This window comes from Staurois parvus, unplaced genomic scaffold (genome assembly GCF_062004578.1).
Source record: "Staurois parvus isolate SC_StPar_1 unplaced genomic scaffold, SC_StPar_1.0 ptg000155l, whole genome shotgun sequence".
Lineage (NCBI taxonomy): Eukaryota > Metazoa > Chordata > Amphibia > Anura > Ranidae > Staurois > Staurois parvus.
Genome location: NW_028317951.1, coordinates 4,847,074 through 4,865,834, shown reverse-complemented (window position 1 = coordinate 4,865,834; position 18,761 = coordinate 4,847,074).

Sequence of the window (18,761 nt, the reverse complement as noted above, 5' to 3'; positions counted from 1 at the left end):
TGGAACAAGCCTGCCTTTTAGTTACACAAAGCCACAGGTTTTCATTGTGCGCCATGACAATCTTCTATCTGCTGGCTGACAACCAATGGCATCAGTTGATAAGGAGGTTGTCAGCTGCCTGCACAGCATCCTAGTTTGACCCTCCGCTGCGACTCTCTGCCAGTGCTGGGGTCACGTTCGCTCAGTGATGGAGAAAACTAAGAGAGAAGAGAAACATAGGCATACTAGTCAGTACCAGTGTGCAAAAGTGTATTTGATTTGGAAGAATAAATCACCTCTAATGTTGGGTGTCCTACCTGTGTGCATGTTGCTGCATTATAGAAAACTATTAGAACAGTTTTTCACATTTTAGAATGGGGTGCCACAAGACCAGGGGCGGACTGACCATTTGGAAACTCGGGCACTGCCCGAGGGCCCGGGGTCAGTAGGGGGCCCCATGAGATGCCCCTGGTACCTTTTTCATAGGCTTTTTTGAGTTTGGGCAAGGACACAGGGGCCCCATGATCCCCTATTGCCCAGGGGCCCCATGAGTTGTCAGTCCACCCCTGCACAAGACTGTCCATAATATTAAAGGGTGCCTCGGGACTGTCCATAATTTTAAAGGGTGCCTTGCCTGAAAAAAGGTTGAGAAACACTGTTCTTTACCATAAATATGCTTTGCAGATATTTCTGAATGTAAAGCATTTGCCTCTATTAAACCTTTTTTTTCTCCTATGAGATGAAATACTACTTGTGTGGTCTATTTATAAATGTTTTCACACAACAATCACCCAAGATTCACACATTTTCTATTTGGATTCACACGGGGAAATGGGAGACTCCTGGGTGAAACTTGCGTGAATCTTGGATGAAACAATTTATAGGAAGCCTCATATGTTTACTAGCCACTGCTCATTGACTTTGTTGACTGTCAGTTAGAACCTGACACTGGACTACACACATAGGGGGAATTTACTAAAATTGGTTCAACCAGAATCTGGTGCAGCTGTGCATAGTAACCAATCAGCTTCTAAGCTTTATGGTCAAAGCTTAAAGGATAAGTTCACCTTAAAAAAATAATAAATGCACATATTTTGGCAGATAAAAAAATGTGCATTTATTATTTTTACCCAAAGGAGCCTGTAAAGCATTGCACCAGCAATCAGTAGATCACTGATGCCATGCAGGTCTCCTGCAGACCTGTCAGAATATCTGCCTGCCGTACAGGATGTACAAGCAAGCAGGTATTCTGAGAGGAAGTTTCAAAGAACTACCAAGGAGCTCCACAGCACCATGGTGGTTCATTGAAAACTACAAGCCAACAGCTGCTAAGGCTGCTGGGACTTGTAGGCATTAAATCACAGAACTCTGTTCTCAGCTGCATAAGAGCTGGGGGACAAGAAACAGCAGCACACTGATCTTTCCAGTTAATGGCTGTTCAGTAGGTAGGGGGGGGGGGGGGGGTTCAGAACAAGTCTGATCATTGGAGGAGAACAGGGTAAATTTCCAGCACAGCTAAAGAACTGATTATACTGTGTTCTCCTGCTTAGTGTGGTCAGTTTCCTAATAAGAAAGCCAGAGGGACTGGCAGAACACCATATTTTTCAAACAAAGGAAACAATACAAAGAGAACAGGATACTTTTTCATACAAGTACATGTTAGAGCAGACACATAGTAGGAATATGAAATGTTGGGTTTACATATTCTGTGACAACATCTACCTTTTAATGCTGGGAAATGACTTTAGAACTTTGGAGCACTTGGGAGTAGGACTCTGAGCACCCCTACACAGAATGACAGCACAAGTCACACATAGCATCAATGACTGGGACATTACCTACATCAGAGAATCCAACTTCATGAGTATGTGCTCATATATTCAGTAGTAAGGAATAATCATACTTGTGGAAATAATGAGGTCAATGAGGTGTTGAACCCAAAACTGTGTGGAGCAAATGGATTTGTACCAGATGCAGTGCCACCCTCATTTCCCCCAAAATATGCAAATATGTAACAGTGACGGTCAGATTTAAATCCTATGTCTGTGTTAAGCAGCCAAAGAGGTACTCATTGAGAAAAGAAAACCAGTCCAGTTTAGGACACCTTGAGACAAAGCAGATCAGAAAGGAAGGCAGAAACATCATAGACCATACTTGCAGAATCTGCAAATCCTCTTAATGAGAGCAGTAGTAAACCTATCATATTAGTCCAAAAACAGTACCAGATGGGGTGCTGCATTCAGCGTTTTATGAGGGTCACTGAAATTGTCACTGGGCACCCCTGGCCAGGGCTGTTTTATCGCACAGGCACACCTAGGCACAGCCCAGGGGCCCCAGGTGTATAGGGGGCCCCTGCAGCCCCCCCCCCAGCAGGGGAAATTGCATATGGAGAAAGCAGGTGATCAGTGGCAGACAGGGGAAATAACTGGAACAGATTTCCTTTGTGGTTCTCACAGCAGCAGCTGAAAACCGGCATCTCCTCCTTTCTTCCACCAGCTTTCAGCTGTAGCAAAGTGAGCCACAAAAGATCAGATCCAGTAATTTCCCCCACCCACTGAACTGATTACCCTGTCCTGTCCGCTACTGCATTCCCCCACTGCCTGGGCCTCCCTGGGTGCCCCCCACCCCCAGCGCTTTTGTCTTCCCTCCTCTCCTCTCCCTCCAGAAGCTACAGGCAGATCTTTAGGATAGAGCAAGGCAAGGGGCCTGTAAATATGTCATTTTCTGGCCCCGTCCTTTTCTAAATGAACACAGTGAGCGTTCAGTAAAGATCACGCACTGTGTTCATTCATAACTGAAGCCTAGTAAACTGTGTAATGCTTTAGTTTATGTATGAACAGGAGCCTCTGTCTCCTGTTCATTCAACTGCAGTGCTGCTGAGGGTGCAAAAAGGAAATGGGGAATATGTTTCCTCAGTCCCTTTTTCTGTCTCAAAAGTGAAACTTCAGGGGTCTGTTTAGACCCCTGATATCTCATCAAAGACCCTCCAACAGTGTTATGAAAAAAGGTAAATTATTTAAAAAATTGTACAAAAATAATAAGAAATTGTTAAAAAATTAGACTAAAATGCCAAGCCCAATATGTAGCATAATTTAGCCACACCCTCTGTTTGCCAGGTCACCATCTCCCTGGTAGGGGCCGCAGTACAGTACTTTACCCAGGGCCCCATGATGCCATCAAGGTGGCACTGCTCCCGTTTCCACCCCCCCCCCCCATCATCAGGGCCAAACAAACTCCCCCTTAATCAGGGCTTGAGAATTTTCACTGTGCTTAAATGGTTTTAAGAAGATACAAAATTGATTTGTACTGAGATGTACTGCTTGGAACAGTTTCAGGAGGGCAGGTTATGTCAGTGTTAGTGAACGCAGCATTCACTAACATGCACATATGAAAAACAAAAAAGATACGAGCGCTGGATAAACAACCAAAAAGCGACTTGCATGAAAGGCAAACACCAGGAGCCTCAAACTACAATATATCAAACAACCATGCAGCGCTAGTTAGACATAATATTGCATGCAAATCCTCATACGGTGCATATAATAAAAGTGCATATAGTGAATGGTAAAGTGAACACCACTTAATAAAATAACCTAAAACGTCCAGGGATAATAATGATGATAAATAAGTGAGTAAATAAATAAATAAATGAAAATCTTCAACAAGAGAGTTCCTGCGGTGTATGATGTAAACCAATTTCAAGGTAAAAAGGTGACACAGTAAGTGACTTCTGTGACCATATTCTTCCTGCAGAAATGAGTGTAGATTGCACTAACCAGAAAGCGCAATGGTAATGCGCATTTGAGTGTTAACCAACTCCTGGTCATCCGGCTAATGATACTGGAACTGGATCACAGAGAGTGGTCATCTGGCCTGCATCAGCTGGGCAAACATCTCAACCTCAGGAGCTCCAGGTAGCAGCGGACGTGTAGTCGTTTCACCACCGGGGGGAGTCTAACCAATCCTGATGTGGCCACCAGATCATCCCAATAAGCCTTGAAGAAGGGGGGGGGGCTCGGAAGTAACGAGCCAAGACAACAGGAGATACTAATAGTGTAGTACTTTATTATCCACAAGGGAAAAAGTAGACAAATGACTGAAAGAAACTACTCACATGTACAATGAGCAGCTAGTAGCAGGGATTCCAAAATGGCCGCCGGCCGTCCACAGGGGCCATGCAGTGTCACGTCACAGGGTATAGGGCACCAGGGTATAGGGCATACTAATAAAGTACTACACTATTAGTATCTCCTGTTGTCTTGGCTCGTTACTTCCGAGCCCCCCCCCCCTTCTTCAAGGCTTATTGGGATGATCTGGTGGCCACATCAGGATTGGTTAGACTCCCCCCGGTGGTGAAACGACTACACGTCCGCTGCTACCTGGAGCTCTTGAGGTTGAGATGTTTGCCCAGCTATGCAGGCCAGATGACCACTCTCTGTGATCCAGTTCCAGTATCATTAGCCGGATGACCAGGAGTTGGTTAACACTCAAATGCGCATTACCATTGCGCTTTCTGGTTAGTGCAATCTACACTCATTTCTGCAGGAAGAATATGGTCACAGAAGTCACTTACTGTGTCACCTTTTTACCTTGAAATTGGTTTACATCATACACCGCAGGAACTCTCTTGTTGAAGATTTTCATTTATTTATTTATTTACTCACTTATTTATCATCATTATTATCCCTGGACGGTTTAGGTTATTTTATTAAGTGGTGTTCACTTTACCATTCACTATATGCACTTTTATTATATGCACCGTATGAGGATTTGCATGCAATATTATGTCTAACTAGCGCTGCATGGTTGTTTGATATAACATGCACATATGTTCCAAGCAGTAAATCACAGTGCAGCATTATTTTGTACCAGAGTCCATTATGCACAGTCAAAATTCTTAAAACAGTATTAAACTGAAAACCAAAATTGTAATGTTACCAGCTTGCCAAATCAAAGATGTGGTGACTGCATTAGTTTTCTTTTTGAAAAATTTCCCCTCTATTTGCACCTAGTGATTTGGCCAATAACACACCTTCTGCCCCACTCTGGATGAAGGAGAAACAGAGGCACCTTTGGACAGCAGCATGGTCAGTCTGGGGGGAGAGGAGTGGTAGATGCACTAGCAGATTTAGATACACTAACAAATTAAAGCCACTAACACTTTTTAAATAGTTACAGCAACAATTTGTTTTCCTTTAGGGCTAAAGGTTTTACATAAATAAATAAAAAAACTCATCATTATAAGCACCCCTGTCAGTGCTAACTGGATTGTGGCAACCCTCCAACTTCTACATTTACAGGACAACTTGTTCTTTTGAAAAATAACAGCCTTACTGGCTGGATTACTAAATGAAAATAAAGGAAAGAAAATCCAAAACATAAAATTAATGCAGCCAGCCATCATATCCAAGACTTGATAATCTATCCCTAACAGTCTGGAGGGCAGACCATCTGGGAGGGGTGGTGAGGGTAGTACAGGAAGGCCTGGACAGTTGGTGGTAATAGGGGATTCTATAATCAGAAGGACTGATAGAATAATTTGTCGCCAGGATTGCCTCAACCAAATGGTTTCCTGTCTCCCTGGTGCCAGGGTTCGGCATGTGGTGGACCGGGTTGATAAATTACTGGGAGGGCCTGGGCATGACCCAGCTGTCGTGGTCCATGTTGGAACCAATGACAGAATACATGGAAGGTGGATGCTCCTTACGAATCAATTTAAAGAACTAGGCTGCAAGTTGAAGGGAAGGACCTCCAAGGTAATATTTTTTGAAATATTACCTGTACCATGAGTAACTCAGGAAAGACAGGGGGAGATTAGAGAACTTAATGCATGGCTAAAGACCTGGTGTAAGAGGGAAGGATTTGGGTTTCTAGAGCAGCGGGCTGACTTTTCATTGGGGTGCAACCTACAGTATATGCTAAAGATGGTTTGCACCTAATTGGACAGGGGTCTGCAGTGCTGGGGAGAGGTTTATGGGAAGGCTAGAGGAGTATTTAAGCTAGGATCGAGGGGGGAGGGAGAATTATAATGAGGCAGACAGATCAGACAGGGGACAGTCTTTATTGGTTGGTGGAATGGGGAAAGATTGGGGGAGGGCTATGTCAGTTGATAAGATGGCACCCATGTTACAAACAACCATTGAAATTAGTACCATTTGTACAAAGATAAAAAATATACAAAATACGTGTGAACAAGGTGTCAATGAATTAAAGTGTTCACCAATGCCAGAAGTCTGCCAAGCAAAATAGGTGAGTTGGAAGCTTTGGTGCATGAAGAGAACTATGATTTAATTGGTATTGCTGAATCTTGGCTTCATTCTTCACATGACTGGGCCATTAATATTCCTGGCTATGTTCTCTTTCGGAGAGACAGTTTAAAAAGAAAAGGTGGTGGTGTCTGCCTCTATGTGAAAAGTGATCTCAGAGCGAGTGTGAAAGAGGACCTAGTTGATGGAGAGTGAGATGAGGCTGAAGCATTATGGGTGCAACTGCACATGGAGGTGCGTACTACAAAGGTAATCACTGCAGTTTAATATAGGCCACCCAGTGTTAATGAGGAGGTGGAGACTCAGCTCCTTGCACAGATTGAAAGGGCAGCAAGGGCTGGGACAAGGATAATAATAGGGGATTTTAACTACCCGGGAATTGACTGGAGTAATGGCATTGCAGGAAGAGTTAAGGGGCAAAAATTTATAAACCTACTACAGGACAATTTTATGGTACAGTTCATAGAGGCCCCAACTAGGAATGATGCTCTACTGGACCTGGTAATCTCAAACCATGCAGAGCTTATTACTAATGTCCATATAAAAGAACATCTGGGTAGCAGTGACCATGAAATTATTTCATTTGTTAGCTGTAAACAACAAGCACATACAGGAAAAATAAAAACGTTCAGATTTAAGAGAGCTAATTTTCCAAGGCTGAGAGCTGCTCTCGAAGACATAAACTAGGTGGGAATATTGGCATCAAAGAACACAACACAGAAATGGGAGTTCTTCAAAAAAAACTGTATGTGAACATACTGCAAAATATATTCCCATGGGCAACAAGTTAAAACGGGTGTGGAAATTTAAAAAAAACTACTTGTCCAGGGACAAAATCGGTGCCCCAATCTACTTGTCCCTCATGACAATCTACTTGTCCAGATTAAAACTTTTCTTTTAACTAAAACCGTATTTAAATCAGGTGATTTTAGGAATGTTTTAAATCAAAAGGGGTTTTATGGCGACTTAAATGTGTAATAATTTTAACATTGCACTCTTTATCTCCTCCCCTCCCTGCCTGTCTCCAGCACTGCACCTGGGGACAGGCAGGGAGGAGAGAGACCTTCCAGTGTAATGAGCACTGATTGAGTGCTCGTCAGGAAGGGGAGTGTTATGTTTATCCTTTATCCCTTTCACTGCCAGAGCCGTTTAAAAAATAATTTTAGGCCTAAAGATTACACAAAACCTCCAAACGTATATTTTCTGAAAGCAGAGACCCTAGAGAATAAAATAGTGGTACTTCCAATTTTTTATGCAGCATGATATTACCACAAAATTTCACTAAAAAATACAAGTAAGTAATTTTAGGGCACAAAAAAAACAATAAATTACTTTATTTTTTGTAAAAAAACATGAGGTTGCAGCAAGTAAATGGATATCCAACATGTTAAACCTTAAATGTGCGTGCACTCATAAAATGGCGACAAACTTCTGTAGCCTATATTTTCTATAGGTGAAACGTTTAAAGCCCCTCAGAGGTTTTCAGTATAGTGTTATGGAGGATGTCTGGTGCTAGAATTATTCCTCTCATTCTGGTGTGTGCGGCGATATGTGACATCAAAAACAAAGGTTTCATACATAGGTGCCCCAGCGTGTACGTTTACATTTGTACGTGCATATATGTGGGGGTGGGGGGCCTCAATTATTTTTAGGGTGAGGGATGTTATCTGCTTGGGTGTAACTTTCATTTCTTACAAATAAAAAAAAACGTTTTTTTTTACTTAATTTTTTTTTTCATCACAGGTGACAGGTTATCTTTATTGAGACATCCAGGGTCTAAAAGACTCCAGAGAGAGAGAGATATCATTTTATTCCTGTACAAATCATTAGTAATACCTCATCTGGACTATGCTGTTCAGTTTTGGGCACCGATTCACAAAAAGAACATTGGGGAACTGGAGAAAGTACAGAGAAAGGCAACCAAACTGATAAGAGGAATGGAGGAGCTCAGCTATGAGGAAAGATTAGAGGAACTGAATCTATTCTCTCTTGAGAAGAGGAGATTAAGGGGGGATATGATCAACATGTACAAATACATCAGTGGTTCATATAGTGAACTCGGTGTAGAGTTATTCACCCTGAGGTCATCACAGAAGACAAGGGGGCACTCCTTACGTCTGGAGGAAAGGAGATATAATCTCCAAATACAGAAAGGTTTCTTCACAGTAAGAGCTGTGAAAATGTGGAATAGACTCCCTCAAGAGTTGGTTTGGACCAGCTCAGTAGATTGCATTAAAAAAGACCTGTATTCTTTTCTAGATATATAGAATATAACTGAATACTAACATTTATAGGTAAGGTTGATTCAGGGAATATCCAATTGCCTTTTGGGGGATCAGGAGGGCTTTTTCCCCTGCAGGAGCAAATTAGATCAGGCTTTGCTGGGGGGTTTTTTGCCTTCCTCTGGATCAACTGTGGGTATAGGATTATACCTTTTTTTTTCTTTTTTTTGTGGTTCAACTGGATGGACTTTTGTCTTTTTCAACCAGACTAACTATGTAACTACAGTATATGTAATAAAGATGCTTGCATGTGCAGCTCTAAATGTCTTTTTACATTTAGAACTATAACTGAATAGAGTAATTTATAAGAGCCAGTGACTCTGATAGATCAGATTGAATTACTAAACCACTTTTGAAGTGAATTGAACTCAGCATAGATCCAAAGACCAGTTAAATTTGTTTAGGTAATTTTTGCTTTTGCAGTAAAATTAAACTCATCCATTTAACAGTTTTCCAATTTTCAAGGCATCCCATGAATTATAACTGTCACAGTTGCTTGTGCTGTCAACTGAACTGTAAAACTGTCAAGCCATCAGATGGCTGGGTCAAAACTGATAACATGGGGGCGCTCGTGAGCAGCTTGAGGAATGGCTGCTTTTTAAACCCAGCTGCTCAACCACCGGCACATCGGCCGATTTGTAGCTCTTGGGGGGGGTTTCTGGCCTTCCCTCCAACCTCTCATGGCCCCCTGTCCCCTGGTGCCCTGATGGGGAAAAAAATCATCCACCTCCCGCGCTTCCAGCGTCTGGCAGACCGTTTCAAAGTCTGCGGCCTCGCAAACTTTGCGGGTGATGCCGCGGCCTCGATTTTCGGACTGCCGCCGGACAGTTCAAGAGCACCGGCCGCGGGATCGCGTCCTACGCTGAAGGCCGCAATTGAAGCCCCTGCCTCGATTTCAGTTCCCCCGCCGCCGCTACCCGTGGGTGGGCCGGATCCCAGGGGTGCAGATGACCTGGCATCAGAAGTATCCTTGCGCTCTTCCCCTCTAGGTCTGAGGGATGCTGAGCTTCTGCACCATTTCAAGACGATGCTGCAGTCGGAACTGTCGTCTGCTACCTCCAAGCTTGCCGACCGACTTTCGTGTGAAATTCGAGAGTTGGGTAATCGGACGAATGATCTTGAGGATAAAATGGATGTTGTGGCCACGGTCATTGAAGGTTATGAGCAGGACTTGTGTGACCTCCAAGAAAGAATTAGCGGACGCGCTGCTTCGGCTTGAGGATTTTGAGAACCGTTCGTCGGTTTGCGGTTGCGGGGTATACCTGAAACGGTCACAGATCTCACCTCCACCGCTACTGCTCTGTTTCAGGAGCTGACGCCCAGATGACCAGATGGGCCCCCGAGGCCCCCAAGGGACATCATCATCAAGTTCACTTTCTACCGCATTAAGGAAACCATCCTCTTGGCAGCCAGAAACATACCAGACCTCAGATTCCACGGACATCGCTACCAGCTCTTTGTGGACCTCTCCCAGACCACTCTGCAGAAGCGACATCAGTTGAAGCCCTTCACTTCGATCCTGATGAACCACAGAATTAAATTTCCGTTCCGCCTCACCTTCAACTACCAGGGCCGCAGTCACTCTGTTGTTACGCCAGGGGAGGCACATTCGCTCCTGGAATCTTTGCATCTTCTTCCGCCAGAGGCCGCTGCTCAGAGCCCAGCTCACTCAAATGGATCCCTAGCAAGGCCGCTTCCTCTGGGCCGCCTCTGGGAGCAGTCGTCCAACAGGAAGAGGGCCCTCCCTCAGACCCCTCAACAATCAAGTCTGTCCTGCTCTTCTCCGGGCTGAGAATGTATCTTGGATCTCCCGCGTTGTGTTTCACCGTTGGACTTTCCTGATAGGACTGTGAGTTTGGTCCATAGGGCTTTTCCAGTTGTTAGCGTTCCAGGCTTGGCCTGATCCGACCCATTCCATTTGGTTCCATCACTGAATAGGGGGGAGGGTCTCCTCCTGGACTTGCGGATTATGACTTTTTGTTGTCTTGGGGTGATGGTTTCCTCGGGCTCTGGGGTGGGAGGTGGGCCTGATCGGGTGTTGGCCCTATTGGGAGGTGAGGGACCACTTGGGCTGTGTAGTGGTTCTACAGCGGCCTGTAGCCATCCTCTTGATGGGGGTTGGCCCCCTAGTTTAGCTGGGTTTTCTGTTGGGAGGTTACTGCGGATGTGCTCACTTCTGGGACTCTTAGTTTATTACTTTGGTATCCCATTATACTGTGTTTATTGCCTTTTTGCCCCCTGAGGGCTTATGTTTTTGATGTTTTCATTTCCAGCTATGTGTCCGGTGGTAGAGCCACCCCCAACCGGTATCCTTCAGGTGTAGGAGGATGCATGTCACCATATACGTGACACGTTTGTACTGCTGTATATATTTCTTGTTTCTTTTTTTTCTCCCTTCTTTTCTTTTCTTCTCTGGTTTTTTTTTGTTTTATCCTCATGCAGGGTCTCGAGATGCCATGGTCTGAACGCCATTGGGAATGATAACTGTTGGCCAACCTATGCTTTTTCTGTTGAGCGTGCTGTGCTGATACCGCCATGGCCTCGTATACTCACAGAATGTTCAAGGTTTCAATTCGCCTCAGAAGCGGGCTAAAGTTTTTCATCACCTCAAATTACAACAAAGTGACGTGGTATGTTTACAGGAGAAAAGGTTTTCTCAGTCCTCCGCTCCACGGTATCTTTCGCCTCACTTTCCCACCTTTTACACGGCCTCGGCCCCTGAGAAACGCCGGGGTGTACTAATAGCTTTCAAGCGCAATCTTCCTTTTTTCTGTGCTTGGAATAAAGCGGACCCCACGGGTAGGTACTTGCATCTGCAGGGCACCCTCTGGGATCAGGAGGTTACCTTTGTCTCTTACTATGCACCCAATGCTGTGAAACATCTTTTCTATCAGGCTATATACTGTACAGTAAATATCCCCTTAGTAGTCTTGGGCCCATTTTTAATTTATATAATTGAAATTAGATTGAAGCAGCCTGCCATTACTCCTGTTCTTTAATCATAAGAGTCTAGTTCAATCTCATACTGATTATGAAGTTATACATCATATCCTATCATTTAACAAACTGACTGCTTGTATGTTTCTCTGTCTAAGTGATTGATTTTAGATTTGCTTTTCCCGTGGCCATTATTTAAATATACTTTGATGTGGGGATATTCCTTCAATATTTCTGAACTCGCTGCTGATTAAAAATGTATGAGCACCATTTAACAATTATTAATGGCCTTAATGCAGTTCCTGGGACTTTAGGGATTTGAAGGTAGTAAGGTTCATATTTTAGGAGATTGGACCTTATGAATCACCCCTTTGCGGTGTCACAGGGGTATCTGAGTTGTCCAGTCATGGGATAATAGAAGCAGGATTAGTGAATTACAGTACTATGCATGGCTATTTATAACATCGACTTACCAGCACTGCTGGATATATTAATCGTATAGTTTTCTTTTTACTGCTATGGAAACAATACATTACATCTGGAAGGTACAGATGGTTGTTAGAAAATTAATAATCCTTTCAAACAGGGAAAATCTGCGGTAAATGGTGAAAGAAAATGTTTTACTTTTATGCCCTCACCATGTTTTAGCAGCCTGCTTGAAGTAAAAAGTGGTTGTTCATGTCAGCGGTTACCTGAAAATTGTCTGCTCTAGGATCCCTGCTGTGGTCCGTAGGTAAGCACATATCAAATGATCAAGTATGACGCTCTAAATCACGTCACATATAACAACTGGGAATAAGCTTTGGGTTTCGGTTAATCTTGAGTTGAACCCAAACCCAAACTGTTTGCAGAACCTGCCAAACCTCTGGCTGCTGTACCGGGAAGTTTTTCATTAGGAGGCTGTATTACAAAAAAACACTAAATAACGGCATTTGGCCACCCACCGGCTTGTTACAAATTGTAAACATGGTGGTGGTCCTGACTATTTTTGGTCAGTGACATCACCTGTGATACTCCGCCGGTGCTCCAGCAGCCAGCTAGGGAGCTGTCATTTGCAACGAAAGAGGATAATTGTGGCGTGGATCATTGTGTTTGTGCCAGCTCATTGCTCGTAGTGATTGATGAGGGATGTACTTCACTGGACGATATGATTGATATTGGACTTAGGGACATCAGAACCTATATTTTTTTTCTTAATAAAAGACAATTTCTGTGGTATCTGTGTGTTTATTTACATTGCCAATTTTTCGGAATGATTAAGAAAAGGCTATTCATTCTTATTTTAAAGGAGGTTTCCAGATTTCTATAAGTCTCTTCCCTGCAGAATCTTACATCCCCTGGCCCATGCCTTCTTTTTGGGTCCCTCTTAAAAATCCACACCAAATCCCCATATAGGATAAGGGTTAGGTTTGCTCTTTCTTTTTTCTGCATGACATGTGTCCTGGTATGTTTTGGGGGGAAAGGGGGTCACATGTTTTCTGTCCACTCCTGTCCTGGCCATCCAGGCTGCTTACTATGATAAGGGTCTAGTGTAGATTTTTAGGGTGACTCGACCAAAATAAATGGCCATGGATTCCCCCTAAAATCCATACCAAAACCATAAATTGGTATGCAGGTTTTTTGCTATTTGGCACTGTACTACCTTAACTGGCAATTGCACAGTCATGCAACACTGTACCCAAATTAAATGTATATAATTTTTTTTTCACAAAAATAGAGCTTTCTTTTGGTGGTATTTGATCATCACAGGGTTTCTATTTTTTATTATATAAACAAAAAAAAAAGACCTAAACTGTTGATATAATAATGATATTTTCTACTTTCTGTTATAAAAAAATATTCAATAAAGTCAAATATCTTCATACATCTAGGCCAAAATGTATTCTGCTACATGTCTTTGGTAATAAAAATCCCAAAGGGTGTATATTAATTGGTTTTTGGGAAAGTTATAGCATCTATAAACTATGGTGCATATATATGAAAAATGGATCAATTATGATGTACTGACGGCCTATCTCATTTCTTGAGGCCCTTAAAAATGCCAGGACAGTACAAAAAGTCCCCAAATGACCCCCTTTTGGAAAGTTGATTGTCCAAGATATTTAGTAAGAGGCATGGTGAGTTTTTAAAAGTTGCAATTTTTTTGTTACAATTTTTTGGAAAATAAAGAAATTAAATAAAATTGGTTTTGACTTCACAATTTTTCTACAAACTGTCTTCAGTAAAGTACAGCCATCATATGACTGGTGTGGGGGTGATCAAGGATAATTTGTTTTTTATATCCTGTCATCAGAGTTGCTCAGTGTCATCATAGTGACACTGAACTACTCTAGGATGGGGGGAGGGTGATCAGGGTTTTTTTTTTGTATAAGCAATAGCTTTAGATGTCTTGAATGGGTTTCACATTTATAAACAGCTTGTTTATGGGTGTGATCTGTGATTGGCTACAGCTACCATGTGATTGCTGTGGGCCAATCACAAATCACGACAATAAGCAAGCTGTTCATGAGTGGAAAGCCAGTCATGACAGGTTGTTTACATTGTTATTGTGTGAATATTATGACCATTCATAGCAATCGCATGATACCCAGTTACACAGCGGTCACAGGAGGAGTGCGCTGAGCACTCCTAAACCAGAGCCGGGACAATCACGTATATATAGGTGACTGAGCCTGGATGTGCCACCATATCGCAGTAAATGTACTGTAGCAAGGCAATAAGTTGTTAAACAGGGGGCCCCAGATATCTGATCCTGTCCCCTATGTGAAGGCGTACAGGGTACATAGCACCCCTTTAGCAAAAAAAGTAACAAAGTAAATAAAAAAAGAGAGCATTAAAAACATTTTTATTAACCACTTTCTGTCCGCCAACAGTACTTTTACTGTGGACAGGAGGCACAGCCAGGCTCTGTACTGTAAATATATGCATTGCTGAGCACATGTGCACTGGCGCACCCCGCGGGGTCCCTGTTCATGGGATATAGCGAACTACTGTTCTCTGTACCTGGCCATATTAAGCGGCTGGGGGATCATGTGATTGCTATGCATTAATTCATAACAGCTGTGATTACTATAGTGATGCTGTGATTGGTCCACGGCTATCACATGGTACCAAGGCCAATTACAACACCCTGTATTATGTGATAGTTGTGGGCCAATCACAGCATCACTAGAGTAAGCACAGCTGTTATAAATGAAATCCATTTATGACAGTTCAAACCGTTGCTGGTACAGTGATCATCACTGTAACAGCAATGACAGTGTAAAAAAAAATACCTGATCACCCCCAGAGTAGTACAGTGTCAGTATGGTAACACTGAACTACTCTGATGAAAGTGTAAAAAAAAGAGAAATGTTTAAAAAAATGTAATTCAAAATTATTTAATTTTTTATTTTACATATTGTCACCAGCTAGTATTCCTGGTCACTGCCACACTAGTCATATGATGATGCTGTACTACACTGGTAACAATATGGGAAAAATTATTTAATTCCTTCATTTTCCAAACAATTGTGACGAAAAAATTATAACTCACCATGCCTCTTACTAAATACCTTGGACTATCTACTTTTTAAAAAGGGATCATTTGGGGAGTATATGTACTGTTGTGGCATTTTAGGACCTCAAGAAATTAGATCAGGCCATCAGTACATCAGAACTGATCAATTTTCAAATATATATATATATATATATATATATATATATATATATATATACACACACACACAGGTGAAACTCGAAAAATTAGAATATCGTGCAAAAGTTCATTTATTTCAATAATGCAACTTAAAAGGTGAAACTAATATATGAGATAGACTCATTACATGCAAAGCAAGACAGTTCAAGCCGTGATTTGTCATATTTGTGATGATTATGGCTTACAGCTCATGAAAACCCCAAATCCACAATCTCAGAAAATGTAAATATTGTGAAAAGGTGCAATATTCTAGGCTCAAAGTGTCCCACTCTAATCAGCTAATTAAGCCATAACACCCGCAAAGGGTTCCTGAGCCTTTAAATGGTCTCTTAGTCTGGTTCAGTAGGAATCACAATCATGGGAAAGACTGCTGACCTGACAGTTGTGCAGAAAAGCATCATTGACACCCTCCATAAGGAGGGAAAGCCTCAAAAAGGTAATTGCAAAAGATGTTGGATGTTCCCAAAGTTCTGTATCAAAGCACATTAATAGAAAGTTATGTGGAAGGGAAAAGTGTGGACAAAAAAGGTGCACAAGCAGCAAGGATGACCGCAGCCTGGAGATGATTGTCAGGAAAAGGCCATTCAAAAGTGTTGGGGACTTTCACAAGGAGTGGACTGAGGCTGGAGTCAGTGCATCAAGAGCCACCACACACAGACGGATCCTGGACATGGGCTTCAATTGTCGTATTCCTCTTGTCAAGCCGCTCCTGAACTACAAACAACGTCAGAAGCGTCTTACCTGGGCTAAAGAAAAACAGACCTGGTCTGTTGCTCAGTGGTCCAAAGTCCTCTTTTCTGATGAGAGCAACTTTTGCATCTCATTTGGAAACCAAGGACCCAGAGTATGGAGGAAGGATGGAGAGGCACAGACTGCAAGATGCTTGAAGCCCAGTGTGAAGTTTCCACAGTCTGTGTTGATTTGGGGAGCCATGTCATCTGCTGGTGTTGGTCCACTGTGCTTCATTAAGTCCAGGGTCAACACAGCCGTCTACCAGGAGATTTTGGAGCACTTCATGCTTCCTTCCGCAGACGAGCTTTATGGGGATGTTGACTTCATTTTCCAGCAGGACTTGGCACCTGCCCACACTGCCAAAAGCACCAAAACCTGGTTCAATGACCGTGGGATTACTGTGCTTGATTGGTCAGCAAACTCGCCTGACCTGAACCCCATAGAGAATCTATGGGGCATTGCCAAGAGAAAGATGAGAGACATGAGACCGAACAATGCAGAAGAGCTGAAAGCCGCTATTGAAGCATCCTGGTCTTCCATAACACCTCAGCAGTGCCACACGCTGATAGCTTCCATGCAACGCCGCATTGAGCTAGTAATTGCTGCAAAAGGGGCCCAAACCAAGTACTGAGTACATATGCATGCTTATACTTTTCAGAGGTCTGATATTGTTCTATGTACAATCCTTGTTTTATTGATTGCATGTAATATTCTAATTTTCTGAGATTGTGGATTTGGGGTTTTCATGAGCTGTAAGCCATAATCATCACAATTATGACAAATCACAGCTTGAGCTATCTTGCTTCGTATGTAATGAGTCTGTCTCATATATTAGTTTCACCTTTTAAGTTGCATTACTGAAATAAATTAACTTTTTCACGATATTCTAATTTTTCGAGTTTCACACACATATATATATATATATATATAAATATATATATACACACTGCTCAAAAAAATTAAAGGAACACTTTGAAAACACATCAGATCTCAATGGAGAAAAATATCATGCTGGATATCTATACTGATATAGACTAGGTAACTAGGAACTACAATGCCCCATCATTTGATGGAAATGAAAATGATCAACCTACAGAGGACTGAATTCAAAGACCCTGAAAATCAAAGTGAAAAAATTATGCAGCAGACTAGTCCATTTTGCTGACATTTCATTGCAGCAACTCAAAATTGTACTCTGTAGTTTGCATGGCCCCCATGTGCTTGTATGCATACCTGACAATGTTCGGGCATACTCCTAATGAAACAAAGGATGGTGTCCTGGGGTATTTCCTCCCAGATCTGAACCAGGGCATCACTGAGCTCCTGGACAGTCTGAGGTGCAACCTGGCATTGTCGGATGGACCAAAACATGATATCCCAAAAGTGTTCTATTGGATTTAGGTCAAGTGAGCGTGGGGGCCATTCAATAGTATCAATTCCTTCATCCTCCTTTATCCTCCAGGAACTGCCTGCATACTCTCGCCACATGAGGCTGGGCATTGTCGTGCATCAGCAGGAACCCAGGACCCACTGCACCAACGTAGGGTCTGACAATGGGTCCAAGGATTTCATCCTGATACCTAATGGCAGTCAAGGTACCATTGTTTAGCCTTTAGAGGTCTGTGCGTCCCTCCATGGATATCCCTCCCCAGACCATCACTGACCCACCACCAAAACGGTCATACTGAATGATGTTAAGGGCAGCATTACATTCTCCACAGCTTCTCCAGACCCTTTCACGTCTGTTACATGTGCTCAGGTTGAACCTGCTCTCATCTGTGAAAAGCACAGAATGCCAATGATGGACCTGCCAATTCTGGTGTTCAATGGCAAATACCAATCAAGCTCTATGATGCCGGGCATTGAGCACAGGGCCCACTAGAGGACATCAAGTCCTCAGGCCACCTTCATGAAGTCTGTTCCTGATTGGTCAGAGACATTCACACCAGTGGGCTCTGGCAGTGCTCATCCTGTTCCTCCTTGCACAAAGGAACAGATACGGGTCCTGCTGATGGGTTAAGGACCTTCTCCGGTCCTGCCTAGCTCTCCTAGGGTAACTGCCTGTCTCCTGGAATCTCCTCCATGCACTTGAGACTGTGCTGGGAGACACAGCAAAACTTCTGGCAATGGCACGTATTGATGTGCCATCCTGGAGGAGTTAGACTGCCTGTGAAATCTCTGCAGTGTCCAGGTTCTCATGCTACCAGTAGTGACACTGACCCTAACCAAATGCAAAACTAGTGAAAAACAGTCAGAAAAGATGAGTAGGGAAAAAATGTCAGTGGCCTCCACCTGTAAAACCATTCCTGTTTTGGAGGTCGTCTCATTGTTGCCCATCTAGTGCACCTGTTGTTGATTTCATTAACACCAAAGTAGCTGAAACTGATTAACAACTTCCTCTGTTACTTAACTGACCAGATCAATATCCCAGGCGTTTAATTGACTTGATGCTATACTCTGATTAAAAAGTGTTCCTTTCTTTTTTTTGAGCAGTATATATACAGTATATACCATAGTTTGTAGACTCTATGGGGGAGATTTACCAAAACCGGTGCACACAAAATCTGGTGCAACTGTGCATAGTAAACAATCATCTTCTAACTTCATTTTGTTCAATTAGGCTTTGATAATAAAACCTATTATTATTATTATACAGGATTTATATAGCACCAATAGTTTGCTCAGTGCTTTACAAAATAAAGGGAGACAATACAGTAACAATACAGTTCAATACAAGAGGGATAGGAGGTCCCTGCTCTTTGGAGCTTACAATCTAAGATCTAGAAGCTGATTGGGTATATGCACATCTGAACCAGATTCTGTGTGCACCATTTTTACTAAATCTCACTTTTAACTTTCACACAGACT